General features: G+C 39.6%; 1 pseudogene; it reads left to right on the plus strand.

Annotated features, from left to right (window-relative positions):
• Positions 1–4,184: 4,184 nt before the first annotated feature.
• On the plus strand, positions 4,185–19,331 carry LOC130725494 (eukaryotic translation initiation factor-like; annotated as a pseudogene).
• Positions 19,332–26,066: the final 6,735 nt, after the last annotated feature.

The raw sequence follows: 26,066 nt of genomic DNA on the forward strand, positions 1-26,066 counted from the left end.
TCATGTGTCAAATTTCTTCAGAAGAGTGGCCCATTTGAGGGCTTTCATTAGTTTGAACTTTACTTAATTTTGTTGGATAACTAGTATGTCAACCCGTGCTTTGCACGGAAATATATCATGAACAATTATGTAAGGCAAAATTTTCAGACATAGTGTAGATAGTATGAAACTTAAATAACGCGTAATGGTAATGTCATCACATAATATTGCATGAAAATAATCCTCTACCTATTGTTCAGACAGTTTATAAATCAAAATGCCAGAAGTAAACTTGAAGGGGACATAGAGGCCATCCTACGAAGTCTCAGAGTGGATTAATACATCAATAAGACCAACTTTTTCACTGGTAAAGAAAAAGGTCAGCATATCCCCTTTCTTCAATTCATGTGTGGTGCAGAAAGCTTTCCAACCTTTTCCAAATCTGGCATATGTTCGATGTGGAACACCAAGAATTTTACAATCAACTTGCTTACCAGTAGGGCCCCTTAAAATCCACTTGTATACCTCTCCTTGAAGAAGATACTCATAAACATGTCTAGGCAAGTTCTGCATTCAAAGAAACAAAGATTCCATAAACTGATTCATTAGTCATAAGAACATAACAAAACTGATTCATTACCAGTTGACTCGAAGAAACTTGATTTGGAGAGAGCCTGGTAGTGAAAAAGCATGGATAAAATATCCATTCCTCTGTCACAGATTTGCTGCCCGTTGTGCATTCACCGTGGAATGAAGTATGTGAATGAGTTGTTGGAGTTATACTTGGCGGTAATGACCGAGTAAGGTAACACACTTCCTCAATACTGTCATTGTAGATAAACAAATCAAAGTTTGAACATCCCTGGTATTTTAGAAGGAACCAGTTCATCCCCTGCAACGAATAGAACTTGCGAATCTCGAGCAAACCTTCAAACAAATATGGTTCCTCTGAATTGCTTTCGTAGGAGACTAAATGAACACTTCCAAAGGGATCAACCAACTTCCACTGCAGTCCAAGGTCATGAGCAAATTCAACAGCAAATTTGCGTGATACAATGGCCATATCCTGGAATTTGCTAAAGAGTCAGTGTATAAATCATACTGCATTAAATTAAAATAACATCAAATTAAATTGAAAACATTGTTAACACCTTGTCAGGTAATGAGACAATAGCAATGGAATCTCTACAGCATAGGATGTCATCTCCAGTATTGAAATCCATCTTTCCTGCCAGATTGTTTGAACCTCCTTCGAGGGAACGTAAGATCTCTGCTAATGGTGGTTGTATAAAATACCTTATACCTTATTATAAGCACTTGAAAATGGGTGAAGGCTTGGGGAAACTTACTCATAACACACGCATGATTTTTTCCACAGATCATAGCTGGCCTATACTTATCTTGGTTTCCTATAGCCTTGCATAAGTTTTCCCCTTTCCTATGCTAAAGTAATTACTAAACGTGTTGTCAGACTTTGTGAAATAACGAAAACTGATGTTTTTGAATGAGAAAGAGAACTTATTACTATTCAGCCGAGGAAATCTTGACTGACACAAACCAAAAACCGTGATACTAAATAACACAAGTTATTATTCATTTCATGCTAAGCACAGGTCTTATAACATAACTATCCTAATTCTGTTTCGTGAAACCTCTAAAGCAGCAAATTAGAACATCAATACCTTAAAAAATGATTTGTTCAAATATGCAACTCAACCAGTAACATATTCAATATTCCACTTATGTCAAGGACACTAAGACTAAAACACATAAAGTAGAACTTTTACATTATATACAGTGTTTCTTGTTCTGTTTTTATATCTGCTACCAGGTATGTCATAATCGTAGATTGCTGTACACCAACACAAGGCAATTTGACGTCCAATATCTATACTACAAAGGTCTGAACTCCAGATACTTATTAGGTTTGCCTCACGAATATGAATATATAAAAGGGTTTAACAATTGGTGTTGGAAAATACATTATCATAACACTGTTATCCTTCATATTGAAACAAATTCATACTACTTGTTCAGCTAATCATGTGTCAAATTTCTTCAGAAGAGTGGCCCATTTGAGGGCTTTCATTAGTTTGAACTTTACTTAACTTTGTTGGATAATTGTTTCGGTGGTCAGTGCACAAATATCATCATTTTTGTTTTAGGATTTATGTTGTGCTCCCCGGATTTCAGCTTTACCACTGATTTTGTTGTGCTCCCCGGATTTTTTAAATTCTGTGTAAGGCCCCTAAATTGAGGAAGTGTTTTTGCATGTACTTAGATACAAGTCTGAAATCCATCCAAAAATGAAAATCTGAAGTTTTTCTCTGCTCAGTCATCGTGCATTTTGTATAAAGTTTCAGCCTAGTCAACATTTTCATACCATATTTCAAGGTCCCGCCTAGTTAAAGCAATTGAAGAGAGAAATAAACACAAATTTCACATGAGAAAATATGAGAGTTTCACCCGAGAGGATTTTGGTGATTCTATAACGAATTTATCAAATAATGGTAGATATTTCCATAACTAGTAATATAATCATAATTTTCTTAGTCGAGAAGGACCTCTTGAATTTGGCAAATATAGTGGGTTTATGATAATATTTTGTAGTTACCGCTAGTTCGAGTATTTTATGCTTTCGGTTGTTGAGTTCCGAGATAGTTTATCTAGTTCGAAGAGATTAAGATAATTCGACCTTAGTGAGACAGGCAGCGACCCGGTTTACTTGTGATTTGGGTTGGATATGATAGCTCTGATTTCAAATGTCTGAGATGGACGTTGTTGGTTCAGTTTGACTGAAAGTGTATGTCCTTTCAGATGAATAAGTTGCATGATGTCATTGGAATGAAAAAAAGTTGCGTTATATTAAAGAATGACCATTTGACATAGTGGTGGTTGCAAGCGTATTTTCGTCTTGTGGTGGTTTCATGGTGAGGGTTGAGAGGTGGTGGTTCTCGTTGTGGTAGTTGGAAGAGAAGTCGACCAGTCGTGTAGGTGAGGCAAGGGTGGTGGCACTAGTTTTGGAAGAGAGCAAAGGAAATTGGGTAGGGTTTTGTGGTAGGGGAAAGAGGAAGAGAATTTTAATTTAAGGTGTTTGGGGTTATTTAGGTATTTTAATTTGGGATTTCGCGTTATTGAGGGTAAAGAGATTTTACCTTAGTTTGGTTTTTAGGTTTTGAGTTAGATTAAATTAGTGATTTGAAGATGAATAATGAAGAAGAAGAGAGATGAAGAGGAGAATAATTTTTTTGGTTTTTTAAGTTTAGGGGTTTTTTTTAGGGGGTTGAAGATGGAATAAGATGATGGAGGTTGAAGATGATTGGGGTTAAAGATGATAAGAGATGGTTGATTTTTTTTGGTCCCTCTCATATTCCAATTGAGAAAAAAATAACATGTGTAATTAAAATAGTTCAAAACCAGAATTTTTTTTACACATCACGTTTTACCTACATGCTGACATGCTACTTCATCAGACAAACAAGTCAAATGATGAAAACCAACCAGTCCAACAAGTTAAGGTAGGTAAAGCTAAGAAAGTTTTAGTATAGGGATGAAAACAAAAGAACTCGCTATAGTTTAAAGACGAAAAACTTATTTAACCAATTTTTAAAATATTTTTTTTGTTTTCCTATTTTACCATGTGTAGTGTATTATTATCTCCTTATTTATTCTTTTATAGGGACTTTATAGAGAAAATATATCAATTAATGCTTTTTTAGAATTTAAAGTTAACAATTATTATAAAACAAAAGTTGACAGTTATTTTGAAACATTGCTCCTCTAATGTTGGGATCGTGAGTTTGTCATAGAGATTCCGAGCCCTTATGATTGGGTTTATGATCTCCGGCCCGACAATAGTCATTTTATGTATGCTTACGACTACATGTTCACCACGCTGAGTTCCCCTCCCTTTTACTAAGTTCGAACCCAAACCACTAGGCCATTTTCAAGTTGCGTCCTCACAACTTCACATGGATGGTTGAGCATTTGCAAGTCTTCTCATCTGCTATTCGAAAAATATCTAATGCATTACCTTTTACACTTCCAAGAAACATAGTAAAAGGGAGAAATAATTAAATGTTATTTACACTTCCCAAGATTACATAATGGATTAACTTCTTATTTAATATTTTCTCTATTAAATAATTGAGTTAACAAACTGAAAGGTCACCAAGTTTGCTTCACCATTGTGAATTTTTCAGAAAATGGAGCTAGAAGACAAAACTATGAAGCTGCAAATGTGAGTTCTTTCAGTTGCAATTCATTTTTCTTAATACAATGGAATATCTTCTCCTCCTAGCTTCATTCTTTTACTGGCTTGTATTCTGTGTAATGTTGTGAAGCTGGTTTGGTTGTGGTTTTGTAGATTACTGAAACAATAATAGTATGTTTAGTTGTGTTCTGTACTAGGGCAAGCTTATGTAAAAGAATGACAGAAAGTAAACCCTAGCAGAGCGCTAAAATAGCAAAACTACCATAAAAGGAATATTCTCATTAATGCTGAAAAAGTTGGTCTCGTACAAGTGGATGACCTCCCCTTTTATAGAGGGGGTGGTCATGATATGGATTTTTCCTATATTTGGGCCTGACAATCAGGGCCCAAATCCCCGTACATATAAGACAAATCCAAAGGAATCTTCCAGCTGGCTTGTGGGTCCATCACCTAAGGGAGGGCAATGAAGCTCGTCATGTTGCCTTTCCCGCCATGGCTATCTTCAATGGTTTATTGTTCATTTTGGGCGGGACATAATCTTCTTTATGTCCCGCCCAGTCCACATGCCCCCAAGACATGAGACTCGAGTAATTGAGTCGAAATGTCTTTATCATGTTACCCAGTAGTTCGCCTCTATTGTTTATTCGTTCATCGCCATTTTCACGCTTCGCCACCTTTGTTGCTGCTTCAAAGATATGTCGCCATTAGTTGTAACCGTCAATCACGTCTTTTCAACTGACGCACGTATCCTTATTTTCCGGGATTTCGTCATCATTTGTTATAAATGCAATTTTCAGTTGTGCGTCTCGAGGAGTAACGTCTTTTCGCTTCCTACCTTTTCGAATTTCAAATCCCAAAATCCCACGATCTTCCCCCATTCATTCTCTCTCCTCCTTTCTCTCTATAAAAACCCCTTTTCACTTTTCATTTTTCACTTTCTTAAAACTTTTGTCCTGAAAACCTTTTCACCGCAACTTTCATTCTCTTCTTTGAACTCCGGTGAACCTTTTCTTCCTCCGGCCGTCGTCATTGCGCGGTGCTCCCCTATCGCCGACGTTCTCCTTTCTCAAATCCACAGTTCTTCCCCTGGTTAGTTTTTCTCTTTCCTGAGATTCTTCGTTTACTTCTTTTTTCTCTGACTCTGTTCATCTTCTTTCTTCTTTTGACTCTGTTCATCTTCTTTTTACTTTTAGTTTGTTCATCTTCTTTCTTCTTTTTATGAAACTGCCTCGCATGTCTTTACCAAACGCTAGCCTTTCTTCCCTAGAACTTTCTTCGCCCTCTACGGAGGAGGAAGTTGTCGCCCCCTCTATAATTGAAATTCACTCCTCGCCTTCTACCCATGATGATTCCGGTCCCGCCGGCTCTGTAGACTCAATTCTCTCCTCTAATGGAGATTTGTCTTCACCTGAATGGCGCTCTGACGTGCATTTAGTTGAAGATAAATGTCTGTTGCATTCTATCTGGGGCAGCGTTGGGAGCATTAATTCGCTTCGAATATCTGCTCAAGGGTTTACGAAGATAAATCCCGCCACCTCGAATAATGAAGATCATCTCTTGAATGTCCTCCCATGTGGCGAAGATGACTGTGTTCTGTTGCGTAAAGAACCAGCCGATGAATCGCCCGATTTCTTCTTTGTTTATGGCTATTTCTTCTTAGACTTGAACATCAAACTTCCTTTCTCGCCGTTTATATGTCACGTTCTTTCTTTTCTGAATGTGGCGCCCTGCCAACTCCAGCCCAACGCCTGGGGTTTTCTCCGCTGCTTTGAAATTCTTTGTGAACACTTGAGTTTCACTCCGACCTATCCTTTGTTCTTCCTGTTCTATAAATCAGTCACCACTAAACCTACTTCTGTGAAATGGGTTCCACTATTAGCCCGTAAGAACATGAGTCGGTTCACCGCCCTTAAAAGCCATTACAAAGTATGGCAGAAGAAATACTTTAAAGTTATGGAGTCGCCCGAAATAAAGAACTTGTTCCGAGATTCCGACAATAACCCTCTCTTCCCTTTTTACTGGACAAAGAACCCTCGCCGAAAAATATCCGTTTCATACGACGCCTTGGATGAATCTGAACAAGGCGTCGCCGATTACCTCCGCACACTACCAGTAATTTCTGGTCACGACTTGATTGAGGCGTCGAAATCCGGCACTTTAAATCAATTTTTTAGTAAGTTTATAATCTTTGTACGTAACTTCTTTTTCTTTTTGTTCATGTATCTCGTCTAATTGGTGTTTTCCATACAGCTACAATGGGAAAAGGCAAGGTTGATGCGAACCCAATCAAGATGAAGGAATACCTCGCCCAGTCTGCTGCGGCGGCGAAGAAGAGGGCCGCCGAAACTGAGCAGAAGAAGAAGAATGAAGGTACTTCGGGTTCTGACAACGTCAGGGACCCTAAACGTCAAAAAACTTCAGGTGCTGCTGGTGGTAAGCCTCTCCACCAATCGACTCTTGATTCAAAAAGTCGTCCAGCTGAGAAAAAGAAGGGACATGACAATGTCCCGCCCCCTCAACAAGATTCAAGCACGCTGATCAACCGCCCATCAACTCCATTTGGCCAGGCTGGCCCTAGTTCAGCCATTGGTGGCGAGGCTCCTCCCCCCTTGCTGAACTTGTCGGATCCTCACTTCAATGGGCTGGAATTCATGACCCGTACTTTTGACAACCAGATTCACAAGGACATTTCCGGTCAAGGTCCCCCCAACATTGCTTCCATGGCGATCCATCACGCGCTTTCTGCCGCCAGTACTGTGGCGGGAATGGCTCAGTGCGTGAAGGAGTTGATCGCAGCCAAGAACCGTTTTGAGAAGAAGGCAGCTGATTACAAGACAGCCTATGAGCGGGCTAAAACTGATGCTGAGACTGCCAACAAAAAGCTGAAATCTGCTGAGGAGAAGTGTGCTAAGTTAACTGAAGACTTGGCTGCTTCGGACCTGCTTCTTCAAAAGACCAAGTCTCTTAAAGAAGCCATAAATGACAAGCACACTGCCGTTCAAGCCAAATATCAGAAGTTGGAAAAGAAATATGATCGCCTGAATGCTTCCATCCTAGGGCGTGCTTCTCTCCAATATGCTCAAGGCTTTCTGGCGGCCAAAGAGCAGATCAATGTAGTTGAGCCGGGCTTTGATCTTTCCCGCATTGGGTGGCTGAAGGAGATCAAGGATGGTCAAGTAGTTGGTGATGATGACATTAGCCTCGACCTCCTTCCCCAATTCGATGATGAGAGTGAGCCTGAAGAAGATGGCGAGGATGGGAATGAGCAGCACAGGAATGAGGATCAAGAGAAGGAAGATCCTCAAGCTGGGACAAGCCAGGGCAACAACGCCAACAACGAGAACCTGGCTTGAATTTGTTTTTATTTTATGAAGTTGAAATTTTTCTTTGGGCATTGCCCTGTCTTTTATTTTCATTCCAAATCATGTATGGGCGTCGCCCCCTTTTCTCTACTTTAAATGGATATCATCTTAAGTTCATTCGTTGTTTTAGTTGTTTCCAACTTTCGTTGTTACTTTGGTTTACATACCTTAGCCGATTTTTCGACGAGGCTTGGTTTCTAGTGGCCACTAGAATTGCCAAGGCTTTTAACTTTTGAAGGCGATACTCTCTTATTCCGAAAGGTTTACTCGCGGTATTGCATACCTTGATACGATTTGCATTGCATGAACTCGTAATATAAATTAAAAAATATATGCGATTCTGTTGAAATGATCTTTTCATTAATTTTCTTTCGTATGGGAACAATTGTCCCTTCATTACAAATGTCGCCTCATTAAAAACCTTTCCAAAGAAAGGGAAAAAGAGTGCGACTTCATTTACATTTGTTGTTTCTATTAACTAAAATACTGCTTTAGATGAGAGGCGTTCCATGTTCGTGGAACCTTTTGACCGCTTAGTTGTTCCAACTTATAAGCTCCTCCTCCAACGTCGCCTATAATCCTGTAAGGCCCGCCCCAGTTGGGTGAAAGTTTGTTGTGTTTATCAGGTATTGTATTTTTTCGGAGCACTAAGTCTCCTACCCTCATTTTTCTTGGCACTACTTTCGTTGAGAATTTTCTTGCCACCTTCACTTTTCCCGCCTCATTTCTTATGTGAGCCTCTCATTGTTCCTCGGGCAGCATGATTAGATTTGCTATTAAGTTTTCTCCGTTGTCATTTTCATTAAACCGAGCCACTCGCCAACTTTGGTTTTCAATTTCCACTGGGAGCATGGCGTCAGTTCCATAAGTTAGACGATACGGGGTTTCCTTTGTGCTTGACTGTTCCGTGGTGTTGTATGCCCAAAGAACGCCTGGTAGTTCCTCCGCCCAAAGCCCTTTTGCTTCATCCAGTTTCTTTTTTAAACTTTTCAGGATAACTTTGTTAGCCGACTCAGCCTGCCCGTTGGTTTGTGGATGTTCTACAGAGGCAAATCGCATCTCGATTCCCATTTCATCACAAAATTCCTGGGTAACCCTACTTGTGAATTGGGTTCCATTATCCATTACTAACGCCATGGGGACCCCAAATCTACAAACAATCCTTCGCCACAGGAAGTTCCGGACCTTGGCGGCTGTGATAGTCGCCACCGCCTCGGCTTCTATCCACTTAGTGAAGTAATCAACCGCCACGATGATGTACTTCATTTGTGCCTTCGCTACAGGGAATGGTCCTAAGATATCAGTCCCCCACATGGCGAACGGCCAGGGCGCCATCATGGTTGTTAATTCTTCTGGTGGAGCCTTGTGCAAATCAGAAAAGACTTGACATTTTTCACATTTCTTCACATACTCCAAACAATCCTTCTTCATGGTTGGCCAATAGAATCCTGCTCTTATCACTTTTATTGCCAAGGATCGCCCGCCGATATGACTAGAACACACACCTTCGTGGACTTCCGCCATTATTCCGAGGGCGTCCTTGGTATCGACACATTTGAGCATAGGAGACATGATTCCCCGCCGATACAACTCACCATCCACCAGTGTGTAAAAACTGGCTTCCCTGCGTTTTGTTCTCGTGTTCAAATCATCCTCCTTTGGTGGATTCTCTAAGAAGGTCTTAATCGATTCCATCCAAGGTAGCTCGCCCTCACTGACTGACTTTACAGCTTTCAACTTTATTTCTACCAAATCAATGCTCGGGCGAGGCAGGGTTTCTTGAATGACTGTTTGGTAGTTGCCCAATCTCCCTGTGCTTGCCAACTTCGCCAACACATCAGCCCTCTCATTTTGTCCCCTCGGGACATGTTCTATTTTGATTTCTTTGACCTCCATCATCAATCTGCGCACCACTTCCAAATATTTGGACAGTTGCGGATCCTTCACCTGGTACTCGCCTTTCACTTGCTTAACCACTAACTGCGAATCTCCTTTGATAAATAACTTATGGACTCCCAACTCAATGGCCAACCTTAAGCCGGCAATCAGAGCCTCGTACTCAGATTGATTATTGCTCGCCTTGAACTCGAACTTGAGAGACTGTTCAATGATCATTTTATCTGGACTTTCGATTGTTATTCCCGCCCCACTTCCAGTGTTATTAGAGGATCCATCCACAGACATGACCCATTCTCCTTGAGTCTTCTCTCCTTCAGTGGGTGTTAATTCCGCCACGAAGTCAATTAAACTCTGGACTATGACTTGGCCCCTTGGCTCATATTGTATGTCATATTCTGATAGCTCAACTGACCAGCTAACCAATCGCCCTGATAAATCAGGCTTCTGAAGTACTTGCCTTAAGGGAACATCAGTTTTAACTTTGACTTGGAAACTTTGGAAGTAAGGTCTGAGGCGCCTTGCAGTTTTCAGAATCGCCAAAGCCGCCTTTTCAATTTTATGTACCGCAATTCTGCCCCCTGTAAAGTATGGCTCACGAAATATATAACTTTCTGCTTTTTTCCTTCTTCCTGGAGCAACACCGTACTTACCGCCTTGTCAGTAACCGCTAAATAGAGCACTAATGGAACGCCTGGTGTTGGCTTGGAGAGTACTGGTAATGTGGCCAATGTTTCTTTCAATTTGGTAAAAGCTTGTTCGCATTCCTCTGTCCACTGAAACTTTGAATTCTTTTTTAAACATGTGAAGAACGGGGCCGCTTTGTCACCCGCCATTGGCAAGAAACGTGACAAGGCGGCCATTCGCCCTGTCAAACGCTGAACCTCCTTTACACTTGTTGGGCTTTTCATCTCCAAGATCGCCCTTCCCTTATCAGGGTCTATTCCTCTTGATGTTAACATAAATCCCAAGAACTTTCCTCCCTGGATCCCAAAAGAACACTTCTCAGGATTCAACTTCATTTGATATGTTCTTAACTGAGTAAACGCTTCTTTGAGATCGCCCCCATGATCACTAGCCCTGGCGGACTTTACGATCATGTCGTCCACATACACCTCCATATTCCTGCCTACTTGTTTTGAAAAAATTTTATCCATAAGCCGTTGGTACGTAGCTCCTGCATTCTTCAAACCAAAAGGCATTGTCTTGTACAATAGTTCGCCTGATTGGTCATAAATGTTGTACTTTCTTCATCCGAGGGGTGCATCATAATCTGATTATAGCCTGAATAAGCGTCCATGAGACTTAAAAGTTCATTCCCTGAAGCTCCATCCACAAGTTTGTCAACATTGGGAAGTGGGTACGAATCTTTGGGACACACTTTGTTCAGGCTTGTGTAGTCCGTGCACATTCGCCATTTCCCATTGGCCTTCTTGACCATTACAACATTGGCGAGCCACGTTGGGTACTGTACCTCACGGATGAAGCGGGCCTTGATCAATTTTTCAGTCTCTAATTGTACAGCTTTGTTCTTTTCTTCACTCATTCTTCGCCTTGGTTGGATGACTGGGGTCGCCCCTGGTCGTATGGCTAGTTTGTGAGTGATCACCTTGGGATCGATCCCTGGCACATCATTGATGGTCCATGCGAAGAGATCTAGATTATCACCCAGAAGGGTGATTAGTCTTTCCTCTTGTTCTGCTGTCAAACTACTGCCAATCTTTAGAAGCTTGTCCTTGACTTGCACATGCTTGGTTTCTTCCAGAGGTTGTGGGCGAAAGTCATCAGCATCGTCTCTTGGGTCCAAGCTAAATCCTTCTTGTGGGAAGATTTCTGTAATTCGATGGCTCTCCTTGGCGGCCCTTCGCCCATAGAGCGCCACGCTTCTCAAATAGCATTCCCTTGCTGCATTCTGGTCTACACGCAATATCCCGACCTTCCCATTGCAGGCGGGATATTTAACAGTTAAATGAGCAGTTGAGATGACCGCGCAGACCTTGTTGAGGGTGTCTCGCCCCAAGAGTACATTTGTAACACCCCAATTTCTCAACTGAGGAGTCACATTAGTAACCTAACAAAGTCTAAGGACCAATCTGCAATCCCTAAAAACCAAGGGAATTTTTTTTTCTGTAAAACAACTAAACACTTCGGCTAAAAGGTTGGAAACATACCATAACTTTATTTAGATAACTTGTTTCCCGATATACAGTAATAATAGTTTACAATACCATAAGTAAGGTTCAGAATAAACATGCGCACTTTAACAGTGGCGGAAGCAAGACTTTAATAACAGAGTTCTCATAAAGCAAAAGAGACTCCAACATAATCCACAAGAAGAGAAGCAAAGCTGCTTCTCATACCTCTACTCCACCGCTTACAACTCGATCTCCAACTCGAGTAGCTATGCCTCGGCGGAAGGATCTCCATCGCCTAATAGCGTTAAGCGCCCAAACAACAAGTAGCAAATAGAAAGGGTTAACTCCATGCAATTACCATGTATAAAAGAGAAAAATCATGCTGTTCGAATTTAATTACCTGGCATGGTAAATAACTAGCAACATAACTCAACTCATATATCAACAACTTAAACATAAATCGGACTCAGATAATAATAACCTCAACAATGTAACATCAAATCAGATATCAATAAACCAATACGAAAATCCAACAACATAGGGTCAGGTGTTAGTTCCCTATAATGCAACTATATGCTGCTAACAAAATGGATCGATCAATATCGTCTCTCAAGACGGGACAATGATAGGACACACCTTCTCATCGCCACTTATAACGTCATACATGACGGGACAATCATAGGACACACCTCCTAATCGCCACTTAACGTCACACAAGACGGGACAATCATAGGACACACCTCCTGATCGTCACTTAGCACCTCGCAAGATGGGACAATGATAGGACACACCTCCTCATCGCCACTTGACTCAAGCCCTATATGCCAAGTCAGACAATAACAAAGCCCACCCAAGGACCAATCCAAAGTAACCACATGTTCCACCCACTAGGAAGCAGTAACGACAGAAACCAGTAAACGGCCGAAGCCTCTCAGAAAACATTTTCCAAATTCAGCATAATAATCATAATCATCTGCCAATCAATATAAACATCTTCATCTCAAACACAGGCAGTGCGATAAAAGCATGCAAGACTCAAAGACGCTCTAAAACCGAGTTACCCTTACCTTCGTGAGTAGAAGTTGGGCATGGAAATTGCGAACCTAGAACAAAGAAAACACAATCATCAACACAAGCTTCACTAGGAGCAACACGATCTACTAATACTAATCGAAATCGTAAAGAAAGCCTCTAAAGCTTCAGAGTTCCTATTTAGGCACAAATTGACAACGGAGACTTCGTTCGCTAAAACGAGCATAACTCGAGCTACATAACTCAGAATGACACGAAACCGGCGCCAAAATTTCGACAATTGGCTCAGGTCATAGAGACCCAAAAATTATTTTTGGACACGGTACCCAAGCAATTAGGTTTCGGCCACTATGGAAAATAGGGTTTTCGAACTTTTTCTTCGATCTAAATCAATTCACAAGGTAGTTTTAGGGTAAAACTAAGGCAAAGAAATTGTCGGAACAATTTTCGGACAATCGGGTCGAAATACGACTATCCAGGGGCATTTTGGTCAAAAATAAAGGCTCAAAACTTCAAAGTTATCAGTTCGGAAAACAAATTTGACAGCATTGATCCTCATGACATCCGTGACAACAAATCCTAAAGGCACGAAGTCAGATTACAGCTTTTCGACAATAAAGTTTCGAAATGTGCGACTAAAGGGGTTTTGAATCAATTTTTCAGATCTTGGACAACTGAATCGCAATCGGCGATTACTGACAGAGGTTTTAGACTCATGGGAACATAAGGAACATAACCCAACCAAGAAATCAAGGAAATCGGACAATTTTAGAAAAAGCTCAAAACTGTGAGCACAGAAACGACTTCAGAAACGCAACAGAAACAGTAAACAGAGGTAGGATTCATGCTAGTTACCTCAATACCTAGAAGTAGGGACGAACTGCACGAAGATTGGTCAAGTTTTCGCGAAAATTTCTCCTCTCCTCCTCTCTCCTTGCTCGCGGCCTTGAATGGGTGAGAATGAAGAGATTTTGCTTTTTCGAGCTATTTATAGGCAGGTGAAATCGCGGGAAAATGAAAATTTCGCGATTCCGATTTTTGCAGCACGTCCACCGAGGAATTCTAAGAGAGATTCTGGCGTCAGAATTCCAGAACTCAAAACAATTATCTATGATTTGGGAAAAACGATATCTAAAATCCCAAAGGCGGTGTAAGTTAATCTGTCCCGTTAAACTACTTTTTGCTGTGATGCTCAGACGACAAAACTTCCTTCTGAAGAAAGATTGGAAATGTCGAAAAAAATCTGGCAACGCGGACGGAAACTTAGTTAGAAGTCCCGAATAGAAAAAGTCTTCATCCATCGCTCGAATCTAGGGTTTCGAAGCAAGGAAATTAGCGTCGTCGGACTTCCGAAAAGTGAATACTATCGTGCGTATAGTCCAGAGTTCCGAAATGAAACGCTGGTCGAAGGAAAAATAAAGAAAATCTTTAAATTTTCCAAGGATTCGAAATCTCACTTAAAACGTTGCTCTAAAGCGAAATTAGCCTATTCTGGACACGCTTGCCATAAGGCGGGTGTGCAGACGACTCGCTCTAATTCCTAAAATGACTACGCAACATTCCTCAAGCAATTTCTGAACTTTCTTCTTCATTAATCTTTCTCAAATATCAAACTCCTGTCACGCTTACACTGATTCTACGTGTGAGTCGGAAATTAGCTTGTTCTGAAAATCCAGGTCTTACAACATTGTAATTGGCTCTACACGCCAATACTAAGTACTTTACTTGAAATTTCTTGACAAACTCTCCTTCTCCAAAGGCAGTCGGAATTTCGACGTATCCCCGCACACTGACACGGTCCCCTGTGAATCCCACCAAAGTTCCCTTGTATGGTTTCAAATCTGATTCCTTTAGTCCCAGGCGATCAAAGGCGTCTCCATAGATGATATCCGCCGAAGATCCCTGGTCTAAGAATACTTTCTTTGTCACATAATTGTTAACCCTGATTGTCACCACAATTGGATCGTTGTCATGAGGAATTACATGCGCGAAATCCTGAGGGGTAAATATAATAGGGGAATGATTCACCCAACACTCGCCTTCGTTCGACTCCTGTACTGAGTGTACTGCCGCCACGTAGCGTTTTCTAGCCTTACTTGAAATTGCACCCCCGCCAAATCCTCCTGCAATAGATGAGCATTCCCCAACAGGATCGCCCAACTCTTCAACTATCTCTTTACCTTTGCCTTTGTCCCCCTGAGTGATCTTAGCTACCTCCGGCGTTGCTGTGTCTTTAACAAAGTTTGCCAAATGGCCAGCTTTAATCAAGCGATCAATTTCCCGCCTTAAATTCCAGCAATTATCTGTCGTATGCCCCAATGCCTTGTGGTACTCGCACCACCTATTGGTGTCCACGTTAGCTGGCGGCCGCCGTGGTGGTGGTGGATACTGCACAACGTTGGTCTGCCCAACTGCCCTTAAAATGGTACTTAAGGGTGCATTCAACTTAGTAAGTGGAACTGGTGCGGGCGAAGCACCAGGCTGACCAGCTGTGGCAGCAGTGGGACCTTGTGGATTTCTGTGCCATGTATTTTGAAAGCCAGGTTTAGAGTTTTGGTATGGTCCCGGTCTTGGTACACGGGGGGTTTGCGCTATCCTGGTTTCCTTCCCCGCCTTGGATTTGTCCTGTGAAACACCGCCAGATTGAGACTGCTTGCGTCCTTCCTCTCTTTCTTGTTTCTTCAGATCATCTTGCTCGATTAATCGAGCAAGATGATCAGAAGAAACAAGAAAGAGAGGAAGGACGCAAGCAGTCTCAATCTGGCGGTGTTTCACAGGACAAATCCATCATATCCTTCGCTGGTCGCCTTGTTAAGTCTCTATTCAAATCTCCCGCCCGAAGGCCATTTTTGAATGACGCCAAACAAACATCTGGATTTTCATCCTCCAACTGCACCGCCATCTTGCTGAAGCGTGCCATGTAGGTTTTTAATTTCTCGCCTGGTTGCTGATGTATGCTGATAAGATCAAACATTGTTGCTTTTGTGGTTTTATTGGCGGAAAATTGAGTCAGAAACTTAGTGGACAGATCAGTGAAATTATCAATGGAGAAGGGCGGTTGTCGAATGAACCACTGCATCGCCATGCCTTTGAACGTGGAAGGCAATAATCGACATTTTACCGCATCCGTCGCCCCGCCGATCACCATTTTGGTATTGAAATATCTAAGGTGCTCCATAGGATCAGACTCGCCCGAAAAGGCGTCTAATGCCATGGTTTGCAGGTGCTTTGGAATGTCCACCCTAGTGATGGCTGGAACAAAAGGTTGGAATTCAACTACATCCTCCGCCTCCAGGCGTTGTTCTTGCTTAAAATCCTGCCGCTGAGTGAGATACTCAACTTGGGCTTGCAACTGCTCGTTTTGGGACTGCACCTTCTGTAAGGTATCTAACATTTGTTGCAAAGCCGCAGGCGTGATACCTGTCACTGCCTCTTGAGCTCTCCGTGGAGCAGTGGTTTTAAAATCTTCCAAGTTCACATATTCAGGCGGCGTTGAACGCCGCCGAACACCTGGATCTGATTTAGCGATCAGATCTGAAGGTCTTCCCGGAGCTGCATTCACCAATGACGCTGGCGACGGCGCCACTGAGTGGACCCCCTCCGAAGAAGCTTCCTGCTCCTGCTCGTCCAGTACGGGACGGTTGTTGTTTCGTCCGCCGCCGCGACCGCCATGTCGACCACCACCGCGCCGGCGATGATCGCGTCGACCCATGCCGCATGAACGAGTCTCCATGGCTCGCAATTCCTCCTTTTGTCACCGGAAGAGCTGAGTCAGAGCCACAGACGGCGCCAATGTTCTGTACTAGGGCAAGCTTATGTAAAAGAATGACAGAAAGTAAACCCTAGCAGAGCGCTAAAATAGCAAAACTACCATAAAAGGAATATTCTCATTAATGCTGAAAAAGTTGGTCTCGTACAAGTGGATGACCTCCCCTTTTATAGAGGGGGTGGTCATGATATGGATTTTTCCTATATTTGGGCCTGACAATCAGGGCCCAAATCCCCGTACATATAAGACAAATCCAAAGGAATCTTCCAGCTGGCTTGTGGGTCCATCACCTAAGGGAGGGCAATGAAGCTCGTCATGTTGCCTTTCCCGCCATGGCTATCGAACTACTGGGTAACATGATAAAGACATTTCGACTCAATTACTCGAGTCTCATGTCTTGGGGGCATGTGGACTGGGCGGGACATAAAGAAGATTATGTCCCGCCCAAAATGAACAATAAACCATTGAAGATAGCCATGGCGGGAAAGGCAACATGACGAGCTTCATTGCCCTCCCTTAGGTGATGGACCCACAAGCCAGCTGGAAGATTCCTTTGGATTTGTCTTATATGTACGGGGATTTGGGCCCTGATTGTCAGGCCCAAATATAGGAAAAATCCATATCATGACCACCCCCTCTATAAAAGGGGAGGTCATCCACTTGTACGAGACCAACTTTTTCAGCATTAATGAGAATATTCCTTTTATGGTAGTTTTGCTATTTTAGCGCTCTGCTAGGGTTTACTTTCTGTCATTCTTTTACATAAGCTTGCCCTAGTACAGAACAAGTTGGCTATAGTGTAAGACCTGAATAACTGTTCTGATGTATTCTGTTGTTGCTACATAACTCAAACTAACAAACTGTTTTGATGTGGTTTCTTAACTTTAAGTTATCAATAATTTTGATGAATGATTTTTGGAACTTCCTTTTAGGGTTATACTAATGAACCACTTGTGAAACTTTTTTTCACATGCTTACTTTTGTCAATGGCTTTTGGAACTTTATGTTACTGCTATTTATATTGAATGGAAAATAATCCATACACACTTAAATTACACTTCCACCTTGTGAGATATAGAGTAGAAGAGAGAAGAACGTGATATATGATAAGAAAAGAAGACAAAGTGAGTGGAAATGAGATGGTAGAGAATGTGAGTTTGAATGTATCAAAACCTTGCTTCTTCTGTTTCTATACAATTAGATTGTTCCTAAAGCCGTTCTTATTTTTTCAGAATACTAGATAAGTTGAGTCCTGAAAAGTTTGATCTCTTGAAGGGCCATTTAATTGATTCTGGCTTTATTACATCAGCTGACATATTGCAGGTCATTCTTTAATCTATGGCTGTTGTCAACCTATTTATGGTCACATCTTTGATCTAAATTGACTTGCTTTGCTTTGCGACCGCAGGTTGTCATTTCACTTATATTTGATAAGGTTGTTTTAGAACCAAAATTTTGCCCCATTTATGCTCAGCTGTGTTCTTATCTTAAAGAAAAGCTTCCTTCATTCCCATCTAAAGATCCTGGTGGGAAAAAAAGTCACTTTTATGAGAGTACTTTTGAATATTTGCCAGGAGGCTTTTGAAAGTTATTATAATCTGAGGGAGGAAGTAAAACAGATGATTGCGCCTGAGCAGGAAAGACTGATGAAGCTCCGTGCCCTTGGATGTATACGTTTAATTAGTGAGCTTTTGAAGCAGAAGGTGTTTCCTAGAAAGATTGTCCATTGCATTGTTCAGGTTCATAAAGGAATTTAGATTTTACTATTACATGATATAAACTTACTGTGCTTTAGGACTACTACTTATCCATGTAGTTGTTACTTGGAACAGCCACTTTTAGGACCCCTAGACAGCAATTATTGTCCAGTTGAGGAAAATGTTGAAGCAATATGTCTGTTTCTCAATACTATTGGCAAGCAGCTTGATGAAAGTTCTAAATGGCGGCGAATATGTGATGTATATTTTATCCGATTGAAAGAACTGAGCACAAACCCCCAACTTGTGGAACGGCTAAGGTTTATGGTTCAGAATGTTTTAGACTTGCGTCGTAATAACTGGGTTCCAAGAAGGGAAGAGGTAAGCTTGTGCACATTTTGTTGTGTGATATGTTAATGCTATGCTAAGTTGACTTGTTATTGATCAAGTTCTAACGCTAACTCATCTAGGTGAAAGCGAAAACCATTACTGAAATTCACCCAGAGGCAGAAAAAAATCTTGGATTGCGTCAAGGTGCTACTGCTAGCATTAGAAATGCCCGTGGAAGTGTTCGAGGAAATGTCGGCTCTAGTGGCCCCGTTGCTCGACCTGGTACAAGGAGAATGATGCCTGGAATGCCAGGGACCAGGAAAATGCCTGGGATGCCTGGAATTGACAATGACAACTGGGAGATTCACAGGACTAGATCAATGCCAAGAGGGGACTTGTCAGGTACTCAAGCTGCAGGACGCAACAACTTGGCTTTACTTTCAAAGCCCCTGAAGTCAAAATTGATTCCTCAAGGTAGTAGTGGTATTATAAGTGGAAGTAGTGCTCTAGTACATGAAGGTGGTCCACTTTCTGCTCGCCCATCAAACTTTGGTTTAGGTTCTGACTTCTGAGGCTGCACCTGAAATCTCTTCACCTGTTAAACCAGTTTCAGCTGTGAGGTACTCAAGCTGCAGGCCGCAACTCTAAAAGCCCACAAGATGAGGAAATGTTTTTGCAGGGTACTTAAATACTAGTCTTAAATATATCTTAAGTCTAAGCAAGAAAAAAAGATACTAGTCTTAAGTTTTTGTCTGAAGTATTTCTCTGCTCAGTCATTGTGCATATTAAGTTTCAGCTTAGACAATATTTTCAGACCATATTTTTGGATTGCTCATGGTAGTTTGCTTCTTCGAATGTTCATCTTATTTGTTTCTAGCATGCTATGAAACAACTTTTTATTATTTGTTTGGAAACAGATACCAGCCTCCTAGAAATAGGAAAGTGTTTTTTGCCTAGGGTGTTTGTGGATGGCATTTGTTTAGTTTTAATGGGGCAAATATTTTGGTTGACAAAACTTAATTCAGAAAATATCCTTTAAGAAAACTTAGTTCATACTTTTTTTTCTTCATGGTTGCTTTTGGATTTTGAATTGAGTAAGATTTTTCTTCTTATATTGATAAAATGCCAATAGCAGAGTGGGGTGTCCCTGCATTTGGCTGTATTTTATTTTAGTTGTAGTTTTATTAATATGATAACTTACCTTAATTTTCCTTTCTTCACTTATGTGTCATGTTGAATTTGGGCAACATTAAAAACAGCATGCATAGAAGTGTATGTAAAGTATTGTAGTTATGATAGATTTTCTATACTCTAGATCACATGTACTTTTTTGGAGGTAATTCTGCTCAAATACTATTTTAGGTGGAAAAAGCTGTTTGTTCATGCATTAATACTGAATTAATTGTATCATTAATTGGATTAGACTATAATCTAATGAAATAAATTTATATTGCACGATGAACTTAATTTACCGATAGATGGAAGACCAACTTGATGAGGAAATTTATGATTTTGCAAGATTAACCTAAAATGTTACTTGTTTCATACTAGAATATGAATTCACGCTTATCTTTAGGTTAAAATGATCTTCACATTTGAAATTCACTCGCACCCAGAGAAATATATGAACAGAAAATAGATAACAATTGAAAAAAGAAGCAAGATAAAAAGAGAAAATGAATAGAAATAAATAAAGAGAAAGTGAGATCTAAATGTGTAACAACCCTTAGACTTCGATGTCTTGAGGATAACTATGATTTAGATGAATAAAAAATACTACAGACTTGGGTGGAGACAACAAGTTAAGTAGTTAACCACCATGGATTGAGTCTTGGGTAGAAAATATTAATTAAAGAAAATGATAAATCGGTCACCACACAACAGCTGTCATGATTTTGGGGATAAAGCTTTCTACTTTTGGTCTCAATGATAAAGGAGTTTTCCCTCTACTCAGTATTTTGGCACAAAGCAGATAGCCAGATATGATCCAAACAAGATCCATGGTTGGTGCCTTTGTTCTCACTCTCATGTTGATGTTCCATTTCATGCCAACTTCAGCTGAGGAAGGTCATGAGGGAGCCTTGAAGAATATTGTGCAAAGAAATGGAGCTGTTAGCCATGAACCTGCAGAACTTGTACACAAGAGTCTATTGGAAAACCACAGCATCAGAAAGCTTAGAGTTAGAGTTATCCCAAGAAGTGGGCCAATAGGATTAGGAACTGGTGCAATTGGGAGAAAATCTTCAGCAACACGGTTTCAAATATCTGTATCCAAAGCTACCTCAATTTTTTTCAGCTCACTTTTTATTGCTTTTTTCCTCATATAGTTAGTGCACACGGTTGGCTTCATATATACATGAGCTCATAAATATGCGTATGTGTTTGGTACTATTGTGGTTCATGATTTTTATTTTCATTTGTCTGTTGGATATTGATGGTTGAGAATGGATTTATAGTTTGTTGCTTTTGGGGAAAAGCCTTTTAATTTGTTTCTTTAGTTGGTGGTGAGTGATTTTGTTGTTAATGAGGGTTACTGTAATCTGCTCCAATTTCAAGCTTTTGATGCTTAGATATTTATATTGGCTCATAAATAAAATATTACAGAGTTGAAGGGAAATCAAAGAAAGCTTAGCATGTCTGAAAAGGAGTGTATTCTTCATTTTCCTTATGCTACTTTGCCTACTTTTTACATGATTTGCTTTCTGCTACATCATTCCCATTATGCACAGTTCACTCAGAACATACAAGACATTTTTAAGAGCTAATGTAGGGCTGACATTTTTAGTTTGTCAGTTCAAAACTTCCTGAGCTTCACTCAATTACTTGAGGTTTCTATCAAACTACACTTGAGTTGATTGAACAAATGGTTTTGCTAAAATTTGTGGAACTGGGATGATCTTTATCTCCAATGGAGGGAATTATTGATCATTCTATGAGGATGAAGATGAGAACATGTAACAAGGAATTGATTGTTTGTATTGTTTGGATATATGGTGACATTGTCTTGCAAGGTTTGATTCGTTTGGATGATTTTGACAGTTCAAAAGTCCTTCTTCCAAAAGTATATTGAGTGACTCTTGATAGATAGAGCATTAGTTAGTAGTTGATTCAGGAATCAACAAATCAACAGAATGATTCTTTAGATTATCTGGTGGTGCATGGGTTAGATATAAATATCACATGATTTTACGCTTTATTTCATACATGCGCCCCTCATGCAATAACTCATTGGGATTGAAGTGTGGACTATTCACATGGACACATCTTGTGTTAAAGTTCAACTATTTTTTTCTAGAACTATTTTGGAGTAATAACTAATAACGGTCGAACTCTAAACGATTTGGTCATGTGGCGCTGTTAGTTCAATCATGGAAACAGATTTATTCACCTCCTCATTGATTAATATTTGCTTCAATTACTTGATTCTCTTCACAATTCATTATGCTATAGGAAGTTCGTTGTTACCTCTGTTATAGAAAGTTGCACATTCTGTTATTACTAGTTACATATTGCTGTGTATAAAATACTCTTTGTAACATTCATTTAGACTTGAATGAATCATATTTCACATTCTATATTAAATATCTTCTACTACATTCTATATGGTATATATCAGAAGATGATTGTTTATTTTTTTTCCTGATATTAAACACCCAACACGCGCAATCCTAAAAGCATGCTGCATTTATCAACAGATGCTAATAATAGCAACCCTTATCCTCCTAATTAAAAGGCAAATTTTGATCAGTGGCTGAATACCAAGTCAAATTGCACGTGTCAATCAATCTTTAGAAATCAAAAACTGCCACTAATTAATCATAGTGACACTACTATATAAAGGGATCTTCATCACACCATAGTATGTAGGGTTGTTAGTAATTAATCATCATGCTCTACATAGCACTAAACAGAAAGTTCACAGATATGTCACCAACAAGATGCATCCTCTGTGTTTCCCTGGTTAGCCTATTGTTCTTGTCCCAATGGATGCCAACTTCGGCCGACGCGGGACAAGTGGAAGCATTGAATACACAACAGCGAACAACTGAGATTCTTAGCGACCCGTCTCAAGATGAAGAGAAGAGGGTAATGTTAGAGCACAGCCTCATCCATGACAACAGAAAGCTCGGGATTTCGATAAAGAAGAAGAAGAAGAAGAAAAAGAAGAAGGATGGGTTTGGAAAGAAATCAGCAGCTAACAAGAGTGGAATGTCCATATCCCATGCTACCAAAGTTTTTTGCATTTCCCTTTTGCTTGGTTGCCTCCTTATTTGATAAGTGGCGCATGTTTAGAAATTCTTCTATAGCATTTAGTTCTGATGATAATTTTCTAATTTCCGAATTGATTCTGAGGAATTAGAAGACAATCCAAACATGATACTGGTAGATATATAGTAAATCTTGTTATGTTTTAGTTTTTTATCTTCCCTTTTTCTGTGTTTATGTTTGGTACTCTGCATGTTGTAGATTCTGCATAGATTTTATTTTCAGTTGGTTTGTCTAGGATCCGTATGGGATGGTTTCATTATAGCTAGGTTTTGAGTGCTGCATGTGGAGCAATTGTGTTACTTGCCATCCTCCAATAATTCCAGAATCATTGAAGTTTGATTATTCATATAATGTTCAATCAATTTATTTATGAGTTATTGGAGATTTCCTTGTGTTCTTTCCCCTATTCCAATTGTTGGTGAGAGTTATTTAATCATGAATTAGTCAAACATTAACTATTGGGGCCAAAAAACTTTTTTGTCATAATCTTTTATAAAAACAGTTAATCTTAGAGATTTTTATTTTATTTCCGTATTTAGTTTTTAAATTACAATTTTTTTAATATTGTAAATATTTCTTATTTTCGTCTGAAAAAAATTATAAAATTGTTTATGAAAATTGTTTTTAAATTTAGAAAAAAATTGTATATATTTTTATATTTTTCCAAATTATTAGATATTATAGAAGTCACTTTTTTTGTACATCGGAAAGATAAATTGCACTCATCATGAATCGATCCCTGGTCCCCCCTACCCAACCCATATGTCGCAGCTCCTACCACTTGAGCTATTCTACGGGACCATATAAGTCACATTAAAGTTAACCAAATAAAACAACTACTCTTAATGATAAGTTAGCAATAAAATAAAACTCCAATGAGATAAAATTAAGAATTAGTTTGCTTCAGTTTTTTTTTTAAATAAAAAATTTTAGTTAACTAATATTTTTTAAAATTTTAGATGCTTGTTTTAAATTTTTAAAAATTTAAATAGATTTTTTTGGAAAATTTATTTTGAAGTTTATGGAATTATAACCTACTAAAATTATTTTGAACTTGAATGCCATATAAGCCTAACTAACCTACTATAACCAAATAAAAAATCAGCTTATTCACCTTAAAAGGTAAAAAAAATGTTTGATATTAGCTTAGGCTTATATGGCATTAAAGTAAACAAAAAAAAATTGAATTTCTTAATCGGCGAGACGACGGCGACTCCTTCATTCTCATTTATTGAAAACACACTTCGTCTTCATACTTCAGACTCGGTGTCTTGTAGGTTAGTTAGGTACTTTTCAAATATAAGGCCCGCTTAGGATGTGCTCAAAAGATGTGATTCCCCTCAAGATGACATTCGTATGGACATGACGAGTAACCTAGCTGACGGGGGCGGTTTGACATTCCTTATGTATATTAATCGTCCCTTTTAGCGAATTGTATATTTGTTACGCGATGTTGGCGACTCATGTGTTTTATAGGTTTAGCGACCCTTCCACTTTTTGGGCGGGTTATGTTTATATGAGCAATTTTTGTACTTAGGCCCAAATCCCCTCTAAATAAGAAGATAGAACCACTTGTAATAAGAATCTTCAATTTTCATAATAAAATGGCTTAAATACTCTAGGGGTCCCTGAAATTGTACCCCGTATCAAAATAAGTCCCTGAAATTTTTTTTTTCGATTCCGGATCCCTGGAATTGTTTTTTTAATCAGAATAAGTCCCTACACATGTTTTTAGCCTATCTGGCAGATTTTTTGCTGACTCAACATTTACACATGGCTTTTTCATTTATTTTAAATACACATGGAATAAAAATAAAAAAAATTAATTAAATTTAAATCTAATTAACCTATCTACCTAAATCTAATTAAACCTAATTCCCAAAATCCCTAAATTAAAACCACTAACCAAAATTCCCAAACCAAACCAAAATCCCTAAAATCAATCTTTTCACACAAAAATACTCTGGCCACCTGCACAGAGCAACAACCTCACCACGAAACTACCATAAAAGAGCATCTCTGCCAAGAGAAACACAGAATGTGAGATCGAGAGAGAAGAATGAAACAGAGATTGCGTGAGACACACAGTATGAGATCGAGAGAGAGTGAACAAAGACAAGCAGCGGCGGTGCGATTGGTCGCGTGGCTAAGGCTGTAACAGCAAGGAGCGACGACACTCATAGATTCTCTCTCGCTCTCAATGGCTGAAAGTTGGTTGCCGCTCTCTCTTGCTCTCCCTCGTTCTCTCTCAGTCTCCCAATTCAAAGCCAAATCTCAACCATCCAAACAAATCTCTGTTTTGCCTCAACAGATCTGATAGGAATTGATTCGATTTCAGATTTCGTTCATGTTGAAGATTTAGGGTTTCAGAAATTGGGGAAGTGGGAAAGAAGAAGATGAAGGAGGAGGAAGAAGTTGTGTTGTGTTTGTAGTGGGAGGTGCGGTGGAAGATGAAAACTAGAAAAGAGAGGGGTTTGAGAAGAGAGTGGTGGGGGTGATGGGCATCTGGAGATGGAGATGGAGATGAAGAGTGGAGAGAGAATCAGAGAACCCAACGCTAGTTTGTTTGTCTTCTGGTTTTTCATTCTCAATTCAACTATACTTGTGCTTGCATATGTTTGGTCCTAGGATTGTGTGTGAAAAGATTGACTTTGTTTGAGAATTAATGATTTCTGGGATTTTTTCAGAATTCATGAAGAAGATGAAGTTCATAAGAGGAGGTGATGAACATGATTAATTTCTGGGGATTCTGGGAATTAGGTTAATTAGATTTAGGTAGATAGCTTAATTAGATTTAAATTTAATTTTTTTTTATCCATGTGTATTTAAAATAAATGAAAAAGCCACGTGTAAATGTTGAGTCAGCAAAAAATCTGCCAGATAGGCTAAAAACATGTGTAGGGACTTATTCTGATTAAAAAAACAATTCCAGGGATCCGGAATCGGAATTTTTTTTTTCAGGGACTTATTTTGATACGGGGTACAATTTCAGGGACCCCTAGAATATTTAAGCCGCCTAATAAAATAGCTAGGTTTAGGTCTCCTTCAATAAGAGCTTTAGATCTAGCAATGTTATTGCATGAACACCGTAAAAGCAAAGCTTTAATGCAGTGGTAAAACTTAATCGGTTAATCCTCTATACCGTATCCATCCTGTTTAGCAAATCATCCTCCACACAAAAAAAAGAATATGTTCTTTCCTCTTTTTCTCCATTACAAGAACATGTTCTTCTTATGTCACAAAAGAAAAAAGAACATGTTCTTCTCTAATTCGGCTACAATAACATGTTCTTTTTTCTCAGCCATCCCATTAGATTCCCCAGATTAACTCAAGGTATGACACCTTTACTAAATAAATAGGCTAATTAAACAAGACATGTGCATA

The sequence above is a fragment of the Lotus japonicus genome, chromosome 6, assembly GCF_012489685.1.
Source record: "Lotus japonicus ecotype B-129 chromosome 6, LjGifu_v1.2".
NCBI classification, from domain to species: Eukaryota; Viridiplantae; Streptophyta; class Magnoliopsida; order Fabales; family Fabaceae; genus Lotus; species Lotus japonicus.